Source organism: Rattus norvegicus, chromosome 16, assembly GCF_021556685.1.
Source record: "Rattus norvegicus strain SHRSP/BbbUtx chromosome 16, alternate assembly SHRSP_T2T, whole genome shotgun sequence".
NCBI classification, from domain to species: Eukaryota; Metazoa; Chordata; class Mammalia; order Rodentia; family Muridae; genus Rattus; species Rattus norvegicus.
In genome coordinates this window covers 14,154,795-14,169,209 of record NC_141549.1, presented here as the reverse complement: position 1 = coordinate 14,169,209, position 14,415 = coordinate 14,154,795, and the positions used below count along the sequence as shown (strand labels likewise).

The window sequence follows — 14,415 nt, the reverse complement described above, 5'->3', positions numbered from 1 at the left end:
GGAGCCAGAGCAGATGGACTTAACTGCAGGGACCTAGACCAGCCTCATATTAGTAAAACAATAAGGGGGGGAATGTGGAGAGCCACAATAACATTGGCCACCACAAGACGGAGCTGGCTTCCACTGCGGGCCACGTAGAAAGCTGGGATAGCTTTTGCCATAACAAGATGGCACTGGCTCCTTCTGGGCAAACTGACGTACTTTCAGGAAGTTAACTGTGTGTGCATGTGCAAGAGTGCCCTCGTAGCAGGTCTTTGCCCACTCAGAAGGGTGCCTATGAGATCATGGGTAAGCGACCAAACAGGTGTGGAAGCGCCCTGCTAGGGTGTATATAAGCCGCGCCATGCTGTCGCCCCGGGCCCTCATTTAAGCTACAATAAACATTTTTGATGCAGAAGGATTCGAGGGTCCCCACATGTTCTTGCTGGCGAGATAGCATGGGAAAAACAAACACAAACCGAACAAGACACACACAACCACACGCGGGGAAACACACACACACACACACCCACAGAATAACACACACTAACACACAGACACAATCACACAATTTAGACTGGTTTCATTTTATTTTGTTTTGTTTTTACCTTTAATATCTCTCAGATTCACTAAATCATCTAGATTGTGGGAACTGAGGGCTAGTCTTCCACGGAGATTTCAACTCGTATTTACATACATGACTAAGTATGACTCTAAGACATATTGGATGGTATGATAACATAAAGGTACCTTTGTGGAACTCTCTGTACAGAGTGAGTCCATTTATCCAACTGAAATGCAATATCTACATTAATCTGTAGCCATCATTCTCAGGACATGTAAACACCAACACACTGAATAAAGGGGGAGGTAGATATTTATTTACTTTGGAGCATGATTTACAACTTGCCATGGGACAAGGGTTAAGGTTGGAAAATCTTGTCCAGAGGCACAGTGAAAACTCCAGAAAAGGGTGCTGTGGAGTGTGTCTGGAGCTTGACAACCACAGTGTGTTCTGTGCCAGTTCTTCCAGGAGAAAGAGTGTATGCCCAGTCCTTCCCAGTCCCAGGAGTGGCAGGTATTGTGACTGTGGAGAGCATCAGCCATTCAGTTTGTGTAGAACCTACGGCTGTAGTCCCTGAGTGCCTTGGCCATGAGTGGAGCAGGTCTCTTAGCTGGCGCCTTTTTGGGGCCTTTTGCTCCAGAGGGCAGGCAGGAAAGCTTCTGGGATCCTGGATGGGCAGGTTCCTCAGGAAGACTGTGGGAAGTTGGTACTGTATCACCCCTTCTGGGTCCAAGCTCCCCTTGTTGACCTGGGCTCTTGTGCTGGGTATGGAAGGAGATCATGGTTGTCTGTCTCGCTTGCAGCCTCTTGGCCATTGAGCTTTGGATGCGGGCTCTGAGGGCCTGCAGCCTCTCCTCTTGGGACTCCTGAAGACACAGGTGTGCAGAGGGCTTAGTCAAGCTCGGTCTTTGCTTGCTAGTCTGCGTCTGGCAATGTGTCTTCTCCTTGGACTGCCCAGGCTCAGTTTCTTCTTGGGCCGATTGTCCGAGACTAGCATACCTGATGCCAGCCGAGGGCTTCCCAAGGAGCCCTGGGTGGGATTCCTTCGGACAAGAGTCTGCTGGAAGACAACCTGAATAGACTGGCGTTTTGTTGTTCTTTCTGAGATACCAGCCCCTAGGTGACGCTTCTCCATCCAGCTGAGAGGAAGAAGGCTGCGGGACACCATCCACAGCAAGGCAGGTTTTACCACTGCACCGAGAGTCTGGGCTAGCACAGTCAGCCATGGGACTCTGGACCTTGGATACTTGAGAATCACCTCGACGAATCTTTGCGGGAGGCCTCCGAGCTTCCTCAAGCCAAGGGAGTTCACTCTTCCTCTTGCATGGTGGTGGGACCTGTAGAAGGAGATCAGCATTCAGAATTGAGGCAATCCAACACCCAACCTGTCCCAGTGGCTTCCTCCCACTCCCGGGGGCCTGATGAGTGTTGTTTCTTTGCCCCCCAATCACAAGCCACTTGTGTTTCTCTGACACAGGCCCTGGCTTTCTGGAGAGAGGCTTGGCTCCCTCATGCTCAAAGGCCCCTCATGCTCAAAGGCTCCTCAAAGCTCGCACCCTGGATTCCTACCTGCCCTGGGTCCCGGACAGCTGGCTGCTGCTCAGAGCTCCTGTTCTCTGCTGGATCCAGGCTTGGACTCCTGGGCGTCTGTGGGTGAAAATCTCTGTTGGATTTGCAGCTAGGGCTCAGGCAATGGATCCAGCCTGGGTTGCATTTGCTGAGCCCAAAAAATACCTGTCCCCCAGCAACTCGGCTTACCTGGAATATTTGCTCCTGGTTTGTCTCTTCTAGACCAGTGCTCTGATGCGCTGTCCTGTGGCTCCTCAGCAATCCAAAGTCCAGGGAGTCTAGCTCTTGTTGGGGTCCCAGCACGAACCCCGGTGACCACTTGTCTACTAGGTCCTTAACAAAGGGGAGCAGGAGCTGCTGATTCTTCAACGTCTTTATGGTCTTTCTGAAGCCAATCTCTGCCAGGCTGTCGCACAGGATAGGCACAGAAGACAGTTTCTTCAGTGTTTTGTAGATCTTTCCTGGGTCGCTCTCTCGACACAGACAGTCCAGGATCTCCTGCAGGGCGCCTGCCTGAGAGCCTGGTTCCATGTCCACTGCCAAGGACACGAAGCACACTATTGGTTCGATCAGCACACTCGACCCAACTTGTCCGTGCCCTGCCTCTAGTGAGCTGTGTGATGTCCTGAGCAGACCACAAGTTCAGAGAGAGACCAACTGCCTAGTGCTCCTTTCCTCTCTTTGATTTGCCATTTTATACCTTAGGCTGGCAGGTGGAACCTGGGCCACACCTCCTCCTCACTACGTCAGTTACTGACTGGTCCATTATGCAAATAGATGCATTCCTAGAGCCTTGTTCAAAGTGGCAGTCTAAGTAGGTCAAGGTCATACACATAAGACCAGATTGAATCAAAGTAATCGAAGAAAAACTATGGGGAGGGTCGAATACATGGGCACACGGAAAGTATACTGAATAAAACACCAATGGCTTCTGCTCTATGATCAAGAATAGACCAACGGGACCTCATATCAATTCAAAGTCTCTGCAAGCAAAGGACACTGTCATTAAGACCAAACAGCAGCCAACAGTTTGGGAGAAGATCTTTACCAATCCTACATACAATAGATGCCCTATATCCAAAAGATTCAAAGAACTCAAATAGTTACACTCCAGAGAATTAAATAACTCTCTTTAAAATGGGGTGCGGAGCTAAACAAGAATTCTCATCTGAGGAACATCTAATGGCTGAGAAGAACCTACAGATATGTGCAACATCCTTAGGCATCAGGGAAATGCAGATCTCCAAAAATAATAATAATAATAAAATTAAATTAAAAAAACATGAAAAAAGAAAGAATAGACCACTGAGATTCCGTAAGAGGGCAGTCAGAATGGCTGAGATCAAAAACTCAGATTATAACAGTTGCTGGTGAGGATGTGGAGAAGCCTAGACACACCTCTAAAATAAGTGGCTCTCTAAGCTGGAACAACCACTCTGGAAATCACTTGGGAGTTTCCTCAGAAAATTAGAGATTGAATTACCTGAGGCCCAAGCTATACCAATCCTAGAATACACCTAGATGGTGCTCGAAACTTTGCAATGGACATTTGATCCTCTATGTTCATAGCAGCATTGATTAGAATACCCAGAAGCTGGAAAGATATCAGGTGTCCATCAACAGAGGAAGGGATAAAGAAAATGTGGGATATATTCAAAATTGAATAATTACTATGCTACTAACAAAAAGCAAATCATGACAATCTAGTGCAAAAGGATGGAACAAGAAATTATCCTCAGGGAGGTAAACCAAACACACGCACAAACACACAAATAAAACAAAAGAAAACGAAACAAAACAAAACAAAAGCAAAAACCAATAGAAACAAACCAACAATAACCTCAATAACAACCACAACAAAACACACTCTTCACTCCCTTAGAAATGGATAGCAGACCAAGCTTGGAGTAGCCAGGATATAGTCCATACAATACTAGAACCTTAAGAGGAAGGACTACCAAAGTGAGGATGTTTCAGTGCTTTTAGAAGGGGGAACCAATAATTTATTAGGAGGTTTATTGAAAAATTGTGTGTGTCCAACTGACATAAGCTGGCATTATCCCAGAGAACAGAGACCCAGTTGAGGAAATGCCTCATGAGACACAGGTGTAAGGCATTTCAGCAAATAGGAACAACAAAGGAGGACACAGCTCAGTCTGAGTGGTATCATCCCTGGGGTGTTAGTCTTAGCTTCCCTAAGAGAGCAAGCTGAGTAAGTTAGGGGACCTAAGTCAGTAACAAACCTGCCGCCAGGGCCTCAGTATCAGCTTCTGCTTTCTGACCTGCTTGAGTTCGAGGCTTGACTTCCTTTGGTGCTGAATAAACCCTTTCCTCCCCAACTTGCTTCTTGGTCATGATGTTTGTGTGGGAATAAAAACCCTAACTAAGATGGGAAAACTGGAAAACTCAGTGTACGGAAATGAGAAAGCATGGTTGGATGGCCAGGCACTCACTTGGATAGAACAAGAGGAAGACAAAATGGATAGGGGTCTTATTTGAAAAAAAAGGCAGAATTGGATAATATTTGAAATGTATATATAGCATATCCAATAAAAATGATTAAATAAAATGAACCCACACAAGATTGAAAAAGAAATAAAGACAGAAGGAAAGAAGAAATGATAGAAATAAGTAAAAAAATAGGAACAGAAAGAAAGCATTAAAAGAAGAAAAGACAGATGGAATGAAGAAAGAAGTTACAAAGGAAGGGTGGAGTAAAAGAAGGAAAATGTTAGAAAGGAACAACTAGAATAGAAACAGAACAACAGCAGGATGCAGTCTACTCTCCTCACACTTTTCTGCACAATGGAAAACGTCATGGAAGCATTTTTACAAAGCTATTTGAGCCTTCATAGGGCAAGGATTTTTCCTGTGTAGGCCAACTTTGTTAAGCAACAAAGTTCTGCAAGCCTCTCTTGTCTTCTAATACCTTCCTTCTCCCCACATCTCCTGGCCATGGCTTTCCCCACAGGTACAAACACCAAAAGCCAAGCCACACCTTTGCATTTCCATTTTGACATTGGCCACCTGTGTCTCCACTTGCTGGGTTGTCAGGAGATTGCCCTTCATTTTGATTGAATCTCCTTCTGCTTGCCTCTCTGCCACTTTAGGTCTGTCTCTTTTTTCTTCACTATGAATTTTTATCTGCTTTTTGAAACTCCCTGTGACTACTCAATACTTCTTTTCTCAATAGGTAGACACGTACCTGGTTTTCTCCATGGCTTTTGTTTACATGACCTTGGATCCAAAGCATTATCACAGGTATGGAGTAAGGGTGGTTGTCTGTGTACCAGTGCACTTCCCGTAATAGGAGAGAAAATCAGCAAACTTTGGCCCACTTTGCTCCTCATCTGGACATGCAGGTTATCTCTTTCTGTATCTTCTTTCTTCTTACTCTCATCTGTGTGTGTTTTCATGCCTCTTGGGCATTTCACTAAAATAATCATAACTCTAAGCATACACGAACACAAACACACACCTAACAAGACACACACACCCACAACCGGGGAAACACACACACACACACACACACACACACACACATACACACACACACACACACACACACACTCTTATGAACACATAGAAAAACACTCACAAGTTCACATTTTCCAATGTATAATGTATTCTGGTTTTAATTTGTGGATGATATTCCTTTTTGTCTAGTTCTATCATTCTCTGCCCATAGGTTTACTTGGGTATATCTGGTCTAATTTATCCCACAGATACACATAGCTCTATCACACAAACACACTCAAACTCACACACACACACTCAAACAAACACACACACACACACACACACAAGCACAGACATAATCAAAAACTTTAATCTAGTAATATTTTTTCATTTCACCTGCAATATCTTTTACACCACAACAAAAAACACAACAAAACATACTCTTCACTCCCTTAGAAATTGATAGTAAAACAAAGCTTGGAGTTGCTTGGATTGTCCTCAGAATACAAGAACCTTAAGAAGAAGGACTACATATAAAAAGACATGTGCTCCACTATGTTCATAGCAGCCTAATTTAATATCCAGTAGCTGGAAAGAACACAGATGCTCTTCAACAGAGGAATGGATACAGAAAATGTGGTACATCTACACAATGGAATATTACTCAGCTATCAAAAACAATACCTTTATGAAATTCATAGACAAATGGTTGAAACTGGAAAATATCATCCTGAGTGAGGTAACCCAATCACAGAAAAACACACATGATATGCACTCATTGATAAGTGGCTATTAGCCCAAAAGCTTGAATTACCCTAGATGCATAGAACACATGAAACACAAGACTGATGATCAAAATGTGAAAAAAAGGGGGGGGGAGTTATCCCTGTATGCTCTGTATGCTATACAATTATTTAACAATACTCTTTTTATTTCCAGTTTTAAAATTTGGATACCAAGGAACCCTTGAGTGTTTATCGCACCCTACAAGTAGGCATACTTCTGGCTAGGTGAAATAGAAAGATTCATGTATTGGCATGATCCTGTTCAGATATTTTTATGGGGAAGAGGGAATCTTTGTGTTTTTTCTACAGGATTCTACAAGAGTATGCCAGTTGCCAGAGGTGGTTGCTGAGACTTGCTGATCCTGGGAGCATGAAAATTCAGCTCTCGTGGTTCAGGTCCCTAGAGTCATTCCTCTGCCCTGGAAGGAAGATGGAAGATTCCCCCTCATCTTTTGTCATCATAGAGATTTTTGCGTTGCTGCAGTCAGTGTTACAGCTGCGTGTGTCCCGTCCCACTGTGGCCTGCTCTCTGACCCTCTGTGCACTGCTGCTAGCTGGAGAAGACTGGACACCAGCCGTTGCTGCCCCCCTCATTCCCCTGGTGACTCTTGCAGCCTTAACTGGTGTTGTCATTTTGCAGTCTATAGCTTCACAGGAATGCCACCTGTGTGAAGCTGCTCTGGACTGGGGAACTCTGCCCTGGTTATGCAGATCTCAGACATGGTTCCATTGCCTGCTGGTTGTTCCAGAAAAGAATGGCTGATCCTAAGGGAAAGACCTTGTCACTTTCCCTGCTATTGTAGCAGCCATTCCTGCTACAGCCATTGTGTCTACAGTTTCTAGAGTTACCCTCCTCCAATATATTGTTAGGCAAGTACAGTGGGTAAACTTTCTGGAGTAGTTGCAGACAATTGGGATTTCTAAATTTTATTATAGGAGTGGCTTGACTATGGCCCTTGGTGGTAGCAGCTGAGGAAAACCTGATGAGGTGCCCACTACTTATCGGGAGTGGCTCTGTTTGGTGCAGCCCTATGCTGTGGATTAGTGTTCATGCTATGGTTGGTTTGTAAACTCAGATCTCAACAGAACGGTGACAAGGTCGTTATCACTCAAGCACTTGTGGCCATTGAACAAGGAGCCTCCCCTGAAATTTAATTATCTATGCTCAGGAATTAGTCGGTATCTGAGTTCTCTGCTCTTGCACCCCATGGATCTGTGGATCCATTACACTGGGATGAGAGAGACTCAAAGATTCTTTGATCAGCCCTTCTACATCGCTGAGGTTTCCTCATTGCACACGATAGAGTGATCATGATTTCCCCACTAACTCATTTTCTGGCTGGCCTCTTTTTTGAGTTCGCCCTAGGTCATTAACAGTTATTGTCACACAGCACTGCGGTATCTAAGGATGGGCAACTTTCCTCATGCACAGACCAATCTAAGACATGGGGCCCAGTGGCGATAGGGTTACCCTTCTACGGATAAGGCTGTGACACAGAGGAACGAACTAAGACAGGAGCCAGAGCAGATGGACTTAACTGCAGGGACCTAGACCAGCCTCATATTAGTAAAACAATAAGGGGGGAATGTGGAGAGCCACAATAACATTGGCCACCACAAGATGGAGCTGGCTTCAACTGCGCGCCACGTGGAAAGCCGGGATAGCTTTTGCCATAACAAGATGGCACTGGCCCCTTCTGGGCAAACTGACGTACATTCAGGAAGTTAACTGTGTGTGCATGTGCAAGAGTGCCCACTTGCAAGGTCTTTGCCCACTCAGGAGCGTGCCTATGAGATCATGGGTAAGCGACCAAACAGGTGTGGAAGCGCCCTGCTAGGGTGTATATAAGCCGCGCCATGCTGTCGCCCCGGGCCCTCATTTAAGCTACAATAAACATTTTTGCTGCAGAAGGATTCGAGGGTCCCCACATGTTCATGCTGGCGAGATAGCACGGGACACACAAACACACACCTAACAAGACACACACACCCACACCCGGGGAAACACACACACACACACACACACACATACACACACTCTTATGTGCACATAGAAAAACACTCACAAGTACACATTTTCCAATGTATAATTTATTCTGGTTTTAATTTATGGATGATATTCCTTTCTGTCTTGTTCTATCATTCTCTGCCCATAGATTTACTTGGGTATATCTGGTCTAATTTATCCCACAGGAACACATAGCTCTAACACAGAAACACACACACACACACACACACACACACACACACACACACACACAAGCACAGACATAATCAAAAACTTTAGTCTAGTAATATTTTTTCATTTCACCTGCAATATCTTTTACACCACAACAAAAAACACAACAAAACATACTCTTCACTCCCTTAGAAATGGATAGTAAAACAAAGCTTGGAGTTGCTTGGATTGTCCACAGAATACAAGAACCTTAAGAAGAAGGACTACATATAAAAAGACATGTGCTTCACTATGTTCATTATAGCCTAATTTAATAGCCAGTAGCTGGAAAGAACACAGATGCTCTTCAACAGAGGAATGGATACAGAAAATGTGGTACATCTACACAATGGAATATTACTCAGCTATCAAAAACAATACCTTTATGAAATTCATAGACAAATTGTTGAAACTGGAAAATATCATCCTGAGTGAGGTAACCCAATCACAGAAAAACACACATGATATGCACTCATTGATAAGTGGCTATTGGACCAAAAGCTTGAATTACCCTAGATGCATAGAACACATGAAACACAACACGGATGATCAAAATGTGAAAAAAAAGGAGTGTGGGGAGTTATCCCTGTATGCTATGTATGCTATACAATTATTTAACAATACTCTTTTTATTTCCAATTTTAAAATTTGGATGCCAAGGAACCCTTGAGTGCTTATGGCACCCTACAAGTAGGCATACTTCTGGCTGGGTGAAATAGAAAGATTCACGTATTGGCATGATCCTGTTCAGATATTTTTATGGGGAAGAGGGAATCTTTGTGTTTTTTCTACAGGATTCCACAAGAGTATGCCAGTTGCCAGAGGTGGTTGCTGAGACTTGCTGATCCTGGGAGCATGAAGATTCAGCTCTCGTGGTTCAGGTCCCTAGAGTCATTCCTCTGCCCTGGAAGGAAGATGGAAGATTCCCCCTCATCTTTTGTCATCATAGAGATTTTTGCGTTGCTGCAGTCAGTGTTACCGCTGCGTGTGTCCCGTCCCACTGTGGCCTGCTCTCTGACCCTCTGTGCACTGCTGCTTGCTGGAGAAGACTGGACACCAGCCGTTGCTGCCCCCCTCATTCCCCAGGTGACTCTTGCTGCCTTAACTGGTGTTGTCATTTTGCAGTCTATAGCTTCACAGGAATGCCACCTGTGTGAAGCTGCTGCGGACTGGGGAACTCTGCCCTGGTTATGCAGATCTCAGACATGGTTCCATTGCCTGCTGGTTGTTCCAGAAAAGAATGGCTGATCCTAAGGGAAAGACCTTGTTACTTTCGCTGCTATTGTAGCAGCCATTACTGCTACAGCCATTGTGTCTACAGTGTCTAGAGTTACCCTCCCCCAATCTATTGTTAGGCAAGTACAGTGGGTAAACTTTCTGGAGTAGTTGCAGACAATTGGGATTTCTAAATTTTATTATAGGAGTGGCTTGACTATGGCCCTTGGTGGTAGCAGCTGAGGAAAACCTGATGAGGTGCCCACTACTTATCGGGAGTGGCTCTGTTTGGTGCAGCCCTATGCTGTGGATTAGTGTTCATGCTATGGTTGGTTTGTAAACTCAGATCTCAACAGAACTGTGACAACGTCGTTATCACTCAAGCACTTGTGGCCATTGAACAAGGGGCCTCCCCTGAAATTTGGTTATCTATGCTCAGGAATTAGTCGGTATCTGAGTTCTCTGCTCTTGCACCCCATGGATCTGTGGATCCATTACACTGGGATGAGAGAGACTCAAAGATTTTTTGATCAGCCCTTCTACATCGCTGAGGTTTCCTCATTGCGTTCTCTGCTCTTGCACCCCATGGATCTGTGGATCCATTACACTGGGATGAGAGAGACTCAAAGATTCTTTGATCAGCCCTTCTACATCGCTGAGGTTTCCTCATTGCACGCGATAGAGTGATCATGATTTCCCCACTAACTCATTTTCTGGCTGGCCTCTTTTTTGAGTTCGCCCTAGGTCATTTAACAGTTATTGCCACACAGCACTGCGGTATCTAAGGATGGGCAACTTTCCTCATGCACAGACCAATCTAAGACATGGGGCCCAGTGGCGATAGGGTTACCCTTCTACGGATAAGGCTGTGACACAGAGGAACGAACTAAGACAGGAGCCAGAGCAGATGGACTTAACTGCAGGGACCTAGACCAGCCTCATATTAGTAAAACAATAAGGGGGGTATGTGGAGAGCCACAATAACATTGGCCACCACAAGATGGAGCTGGCTTCCACTGCGCGCCACGTGGAAAGCCGGGATAGCTTTTGCCATAACAAGATGGCGCTGGCCGCCACTGGGCCAACTGACGTCCTTTCAGGAAGTTAAATGTGTGTGCATGTGCAAGAGTGCCCTCGTGCCAGGTCTTTGCCCACTCAGGAGCGTGCCTGTGAGATCATGGGTAAGCGACCAAACAGGTGAGGATGCGCCCTGCTAGGGTGTATATAAGCCACGCCATGCTGTCGCCCCGGGCCCTCATTCAAGCTACAATAAACATTTTTGATGCAGTAGGATTCGAGGGTCCCACATGATCTTGCTGGCAAGATCGCACAGGACACACAAACACACACATAACAAGACATACACACACCCACACGAGGGGAAACACACACACACACACACACACACACACACACACACACTAACCCACAGACACACACACACACTAACCCACAGACACAATCACCCAATTTAGACTGGTTTCATTTTATTTTGTTTTGTTTTTACCTTTAATATCTCTGAGATTCACTAAATCATCTAGATTGTGGGAAATGAGGGCTAGTCTTCCACGGAGATTTCAACTCGTATTTACATACATGACTAAGTATGACTCTAAGACATATTGGATGGTATGATAACATAAATGTACCTTTGTGGAACTGTCTGTACAGAGTGAGTCCATTTATCCATCGGAAATGCAATATCTACATTTATCTGTAGCCATCATTCTCAAGACATGTAAACACCAACACACTGAATAAAGGGGGAGGTAGATATTTATTTACTTTGGAGCATGATGTACAACTTGCCATGGGACAAGGGTTAAGGTTGGAAAATCTTGTCCAGAGGCACAGTGAAAACTCCAGAAAAGGGTGCTGTGGAGTGTGTCTGGAGCTTGACAACCACAGTGTGTTCTGTGCCAGTTCTTCCAGGAGAAAGAGTGTATGCCCAGTCCTTCCCAGTCCCAGGAGTGGCAGGTATTGTGACTGTGGAGAGCATCAGCCATTCAGTTTGTGTAGAACCTACGGCTGTAGTCCCTGAGTGCCTTGGCCATGAGTGGAGCAGGTCTCTTAGCTGGCGCCTTTTTGGGGCCTTTTGCTCCAGAGGGCAGGCAGGAAAGCTTCTGGGATCCTGGATGGGCAGGTGCCTCAGGAAGACTGTGGGAAGTTGGTACTGTATCACCCCTTCTGGGTCCAAGCTCCCCTTGTTGACCTGGGCTCTTGTGCTGGGTATGAAAGGAGATCATGTTTGTCTGTCTCGCTTGCAGCCTCTTGGCCATTGAGCTTTGGATGCGGGCTCTGAGGGCCTGCAGCCTCTCCTCTTGGGACTCCTGAAGACACAGGTGTGCAGAGGGCTTAGTCAAGCTCGGTCTTTGCTTTCTAGTCTGCGTCTGGCACTGTGTCTTCTCCTTGGACTGCCCAGGCTCAGTTTCTTCTTGGGCCGATTGTCCGAGACTAGCATTCCTGATGCCAGCCAAGGGCTTCCCAAGGAGCCCTGGGTGGGATTCCTGAGGACAAGAGTCTGCTGGAAGACAACCTGAATAGACTGGCGTTTTGTTGTTCTTTCTGAGATACCAGCCCCTAGGTGACGCTTCTCCATCCAGCTGAGAGGAAGAAGGCTGCGGGACACCATCCACAGCAAGGCAGGTTTTACCACTGCACCGAGAGTCTAGGCTAGCACAGTCAGCCATGGGACTCTGGACCTTGGATACTTGAGAATCACCTTGACGAATCTTTGCGGGCGGCCTCCGAGCTTCCTCAAGCCAGGGGAGTTCACTCTTCCTCTTGCATGGTGGTGGGACCTGTAGAAGGAGATCAGCATTCAGAATTGAGGCAATCCATCACCCAACCTGTCCCAGTGGCTTCCTCCGACTCCCGGGGGCCTGATGAGTGTTGTTTCTTTGCCCCCCAATCACAAGCCACTTGTGTTTCTCTGACACAGGCCCTGGCTTTCTGGAGAGAGGCTTGGCTCCCTCATGCTCAAAGGCCCCTCACGCTCAAAGGCTCCTCAAAGCTCGCACCCTGGATTCCTACCTGCCCTGGGTCCTGGACAGCTGGCTGCTGCTCAGAGCTCCTGTTTTCTGCTGGATCCAGGCTTGGACTCCTGGGCGTCTGTGGGTGAAAATCTCTGTTGGATTTGCAGCTAGGGCTCAGGCAATGGATCCAGCCTGGGTTGCATTTGCTGAGCCCAAAAAATACCTGTCCCCCAGCAACTCGGCTTACCTGGAATATTTGCTCCTGGTTTGTCTCTTCTAGACCGGTGCTCTGATGCGCTGTCCTGTGGCTCCTCAGCAATCCAAAGTCCAGGGAGTCTTGCTCTTGTTGGGGTCCCAGCACAAACCCCGGTGACCACTTGTCTACTAGGTCCTTAACAAAGCGGAGCAGGAGATGCTGATTCTTCAACGTCTTTATGGTCTTTCTGAAGCCAATCTCTGCCAGGCTGTCGCACAGGATAGTCACAGAAGACAGTTTCTTCAGTGTTTTGTAGATCTTTCCTGGGTCGCTCTCTCGACACAGACAGTCCAGGATCTCCTGCAGTGCGCCTGTCTGAGAGCCTGGTTCCATGTCCACTGCCAAGGACACGAAGGGACACTCTTGGTTCGATCAGCACAATCGACCCAACTCGTCCGTGCCCTGCCTCTAGTGAGCTGTGTGCTGTCCTGAGCAGACCACAAGTTCAGAGAGAGGCCAACCGCCTAGTGCTCCTTTCCTCTCTTTGATTTGCCATTTTATACCTTAGGCTGGCAGGTGGAACCTGGGCCACACCTCCTCCTCACTACGTCAGTTACTGACTGGTCCATTATGCAAATAGATGCATTCCTAGAGCCTTGCTCAAAGTGGCAGTCTAAGTAGGTCAAGATCATACACATAAGACCAGATTGAATCAAAGTAATCGAAGAAAAAGTGTGGGGAGGGTCGAATACATGGGCACACGGAAAGTATACTGAATAAAACACCAATGGCTTCTGCTCTATGATCAAGAATAGACCAATGGGACCTCATATCAATTCAAAGTCTCTGCAAGCAAAGGACACTGTCATTAAGACCAAACAGCAGCCAACAGTTTGGGAGAAGATCTTTACCAATCCTACATGCAATAGATGCCCTATATCCAAAAGATTCAAAGAACTCAAATAGTTACACTCCAGAGAATTAAATAACTCTCTTTAAATGGGGTGCAGAGCTAAAGAAGAATTCTCATCTGAGGAACATCTAATGGCTGAGAAGAACCTACAGATATGTGCAACATCCTTAGGCATCAGGGAAATGCAGATCTCCAAAAATAATAATAATAATAATAATAATAATAATAATAATAATAATAATAATAATAAAATAAAATTAAAAAAAAACAAGAGAAAAGAAAGAAAAGACCACGGAGATTCCGTAAGAGGGCAGTCAGAATGGCTGAGATCAAAAACTCAGATTATAACAGTTGCTGGTGAGGATGTGGAGAAGCCTAGACACACCTCTAAAATAAGTGGCACTCTAAGCTGGAACAACCACTCTGGAAATCACTTGGGAGTTTCCTCAGAAAATTAGAGATTGAATTACCTGAGGCCCAAGCTATACCAATCCTAGAATACACCGAGATGATGCTCCAAACTTTGCAATGGACATTTGAT

At 45.8% G+C, this 14,415-nt stretch overlaps 2 pseudogenes; both read right to left on the bottom strand.

The window, feature by feature from the left end:
* Nucleotides 1-878: 878 nt before the first annotated feature.
* LOC148000410 (uncharacterized) lies at nucleotides 879-2,644 on the bottom strand (annotated as a pseudogene).
* An 8,923-nt stretch (nucleotides 2,645-11,567) lies between these two features.
* Nucleotides 11,568-13,354, bottom strand: LOC148000409 (uncharacterized; annotated as a pseudogene).
* Between the last annotated feature and the right edge of the window lie 1,061 nt (nucleotides 13,355-14,415).